The sequence below is a fragment of the Nerophis lumbriciformis genome, linkage group LG06 (assembly GCF_033978685.3).
Source record: "Nerophis lumbriciformis linkage group LG06, RoL_Nlum_v2.1, whole genome shotgun sequence".
Taxonomy (NCBI): Eukaryota; Metazoa; Chordata; class Actinopteri; order Syngnathiformes; family Syngnathidae; genus Nerophis; species Nerophis lumbriciformis.
Window position 1 is genome coordinate 24,385,985 of NC_084553.2, and position 5,141 is coordinate 24,391,125.

Genomic DNA, 5,141 nt, shown 5'->3' on the forward strand with positions numbered 1-5,141 from the left:
CGATGATGTAGTCATTGATTTGCATTTCAAATAAGTGTCTCTGGATTAAATATAATAATCCATATCAATCTTATGCAGCATTTTTATTACAACCTCTGTTACACAAGAGTGCGTCACTGTTTTCTTCCATGAAATGACTAAACCACAGTGACTCTGCAAAAACTTGACTGGCTTTATTGATAATCATTTATGCAACATTAAGGCACATTTCTTCAGAAACCATGTGACTTAAGTAAAGCAACTGAATTTTACCATGACTGTTTCTTTAATCCCTTGTAATTAGAAAAACAATTAAGATACAAAGAAAAAGCAGCTAACAGCTCGAGCTATGATGAGTTATTTATTATGAGGTGGTGTACTTACAATTATAGTGGCTCAGCATCCATGATCAACCCTGCGTGATCCATAAGTTGTTTCATTCAAGTATTAAATTACATTTGTATCCCTATTATAATAATTTATAGCAATTTCTAAATGACTTGGTGGGTCCCACCAGTGAAGGGATAACCACATGAGGCTTTATAGCTCTGCAAGTAATCCCAGGCTGCAATTGGAATTATTTAGATGACTGATTTGTTGCAGTTTTAAACTGGTTTGGAAATGCTCCTACTAGCCCCCTCCAAGCCACAGAGAAAACATAAAATACAGATTTTACTTCCTTGTTACCCTAACTTATTCTTTGCTCTCTAGGTGAAATTTCAATCAACTAATCTGCAATTGTTTTGCATTCACCCTGAGGGTACAAACTGTAATGAAGAATCACTAGTTGACACTAGATGGCACTACAGACCTCAGTGGACAAATGTTTCATTAAGAAACCAATGTCGGTATGCCAGGATCCATGTAAATCGTCATGTCTTTAAATCCATCCATTCATTTTCTACCGCTTATTCCCTTCGGGGTCGCGGGGGGCGCTGGAGCCTATCTCAGCTACAATCGGGCGGAAGGCGGGGTACACCCTGGACAAGTCGCCACCTCATCGCAGGGCCAACACAGATAGACAGACAACATTCACACTCACATTAAATCCATTTATTAGAATTGTTGTTGGATTCCCAGCTGACTTAGAGTGAGAGGCAGGGTACACTGACTGTCACCTACTAATACAGGACACATCTAGGCTATAGACAAACTAGCATTCGCACTAAGGACGATTTTAAGTTTTTAATGAACCTAACATTCATGGTTTTGAAATGTGGGGACTCTGGGGAGAGTGTTCAATCGGAGATGTTCGAATAGAGATTTTCAGATTGTGAGCCAGTCGTTCTAGGCCACGGTATTACTTTGCCTTTAAATTGGTTTGAAAATGTGTTGGTTTTTTTTCTCAAGCTGCACTCACAGGGCGATATCACACTTTGAAAACCACAGACATAGGCTATTATATATATATATATACCGTATTTTTCAGAGTATAAATCGCACCGAAGTATAAGTCGCACCTGCCGAAAATGCATAATGAAAAAGGAAAAAAACATATATAAGTCGCACTGGAGCCCGGCCAAACTATGAAAAAAACTGTGACTTATAGTCCGAAAAATACGGTGTATATATATATATATATATATATATATATATATATATATATATATATATATATATATATATATATATATATTGCTCAGCACAAGAAATACTTTACACACATACAGTTGTTGACAAAATACACTGTACATTATATACCTCAGCTAACTAAACTATGGAAATGTATAATGTAAATCATATAGCAATACGGTCTCACTGCACAGCAGGCCAGCAGTTAGCTGAGTCCGCAATCCATGGTGAGGCACAACTGAGTGACGTGCCTCAACTGGCTGCTGATCACCGCACCGTCTTTTCTCAGTATTTGAACGGCAAATGTGAAAATTCAGCGATTTTGAATAAAAATAATCTAAAACTGGTGAAGTTAATTGGAAAATAACTTTATAGTATAATCACTGAATACATATAACAATTTAATTAATTTTTTTTCTTTTTACATTTTCTTTCTTTCCATGATGGCAGGTGAGGCCCTCCAGTGATCGCACATCAATGATATATATATATATATATATATATATATATATATACATGGTGCAGTTCAGCTAAATGTGTTGGTTTTCTGAGATGGACTTGTTTCTTCAGCATTGTGAACACGTTTAAGTCAGAACTTTGGGAAGGCTAAAACCTTAATTCTAGCCGGATTTAGCCATTCCTTTACAACTTTTGAAGTGTGTTTGGGGTCATTGTCCTGTTTGAACACCCAACTGCGCCCAAGACCCAACCTCTGGGCCTATGATTTTAGGTTGTCCTGAAGAATTTGGAGGTAATCCTCCTTTTTCATTGTCCCATTTAAAGCACCAGTTCCATTTGCAGCAAAACAGGCCCAGAGCATAATGCTATCACCACCATGCTTGACGGTAGGAATGGTGTTCCTGGGATTAAAGGCCTCACCTTTTGTCCACCAAACATATTGCTGGGTATTGTGGCCAAACAGCTCAATTTTTGTTTCATCTGACATCACATGGACAAAGATAAGACCTTCTGGAGGAAAGTTCTGTGGTCAGATAAATAGATATATATATACCGATGTATATATATATATATATATATATATATATACCGATGTATATGTATATATGTATATGTATATACATATATATATATATATAAATATATATATATATATATATATATATATATGTATCCATATATATACACACATATATATATATATATATATGTATGTAATAGGGCTGTGAATCTTTGGGTGTCCCACGATTCGATTCAAAATCGATTCTTGGGGTCACGATTCGATTCAAAATTGATTTTTCTTTTTCAATTCAACACGATTCTCGATTCAAAAACTTTTTTATTTTATTTTTTTTAATGAAAACAATACACATCAATACCATAATAATGCAATACAATTTCAAAACCAAACAGCTGAGAAGATGTAAAATACAATCTATTCAATATCTTAAATTGAGTCAGCTTATCGTTAATGCTTCTAAAGGGCTTATTGGCATTTTTCCAAATATCATTCCATGATATGTCTCTTTCATCTAAAATGTCCATCATCCATTTCCGAACACATGCATCATTTGCATTTCTAGTGTGGTGTTCATTTATTATTCCATAAAATACTTTAATTAATTTCTTAAATGTATCTTGATTTAAAAGTGCATCTTCCAGTTCATGGCTATTTAAAGACATACTTTCAGAGGATATGCATTTATTTACAGCATGTTTTAAAGAGATAGAATTTAAGAAAATTATTTCTGGGTACATTATATTGATCAACTAAATCATTGAACGGTTTAAAAGAGTTTTTATTAATAATATGATGAGTTTTGTCTTTCCCTGTTGTCCATTTAACCACATTTTTATTAATTATGATATTAGGATTGTACCAAAGCGGTTGATTGACAGATGTCATTGACTTGATTCCTAGTATTTTCTGACACAGTTTTAGAATGTTAAAGGTGGCTTCTATTGGGCTCTGCCTCAATTCATTAGGTATTTTTTAAATATAATATAAACTCCCCACATCAATGTCCAAATTCATTAACAGATTTTTTTCTATGTTGATCCAGTCCTTATCTGCAGAAGAATGAAATAAGTGGCTTGCTTCTTCACAAGCGAAGCAGATATAATAATGTAAGAAGTTTGGTCATTGTAGTCCTCCTTTATCTTGTGTACCAGACAACCTTAAGTATGAACATCTGGCCTTCTTTCCACACCATATACAATGTGATATCATTGTATGTATTTTCTTAAACCAACTTTTATTAATTAGGACAGGCATAATTTTCAGTATATAATTAACTGCTGGCAGTATACTCATTTTTACTATGTTCACCCGACCCCAAAGTGATATTTGGAGACGTGACCAGCGTTCCATTTTGGATTCTATCTTATTTTTCAAATGTTTAAGATTTAGATCTCTGCTTGTATAAAGGTTTGGTGTAATGTGTAGTCTTAGATATATGATTTTTGCCTCTTTCCATTTCTGTCTTCCTGTAATGTTTGTCTGATCTTGAATTGGATTGTGCTGAAAATATTAATTTCCCCTCGGGGATTGTTAAAGTATTTCTGATTCTGATTCTGATTCTGATTAGATTAGATTAGATTAGTTTTTTTCAAAGGGGACAATGCAATTTCATAAAACACATGACCACTTATAGTTAAAAAAGCCAGAATTAGCCAGAAGGCTAGTTTTCATGTGTAGTCCCCTGGCCATGATGTTAAAAAGGCAGTAAAATTACAATTTAAAAGAAAAGAAAGAGAGAGAAAAAGAAAAAAGCACACAATACATATACAATATGATCAAAAATATGGTAACACTTTAGTATAGGGAACATATTCACCATTAATTAGTTGCTTATTAAAGTGACACAGACTTAATTTAGAGTTATTTGTACACTAGGGGAACATATACGGGTTCGGGTTAGGGTTAGGTTTACTAATAAGCAATAAGGGTTAGGGTTAGTTAACTCTTAGTTATTGGCTTACTGGTTGTTTAACAAGGCCATGCAGAATAAGGCATTAATAAGTATTTGATAATTACTAATTACGAGCCAATATGTTACTAATTTGCATGATAATAAGCAACTAATTAATGGTGAATATGTTCCCCATACTAAAGTGTTACCAAAAATAAAATACAACATCACAACATAACATTTATCTTAGCATCAAAACAAGCTCATCTTTTAGTGCTGGCAGCTGTAGGCGTTGATAAGCCACATTTTCAATTTGATGCATACAGTTGCAAATATGGTATGGCACATGTGCCCCATTCACATTACAACACGTCCGAAAAGGAGTGGGGAGAAGCACAGCTTATAAAATGAGTTAGACACCCCTGCTCTATTGTGCAGCATGGGAAGGGTATTCATAATGTCTTTTTGTGGCATTATTTTGAGTGTGATCTTAAATAGTGGGACAACTACCTTGCATTGTACAACATTTCTTAAGATTAAACATATGGCTTATATTTCAACAAAAGCACTGCACTATTGTGTAATTGTTTGAATGAATTGTGCCGTTTGTGGACAAGAACATTAGTTGCATGGGTTTGCGTGCGTGTGCGTGTGCGTGTATGAACTAGTCTCGCTTCCGCCCCCTAGCGGCAGACACTGTAGTACTTCTCCGGCGGATGA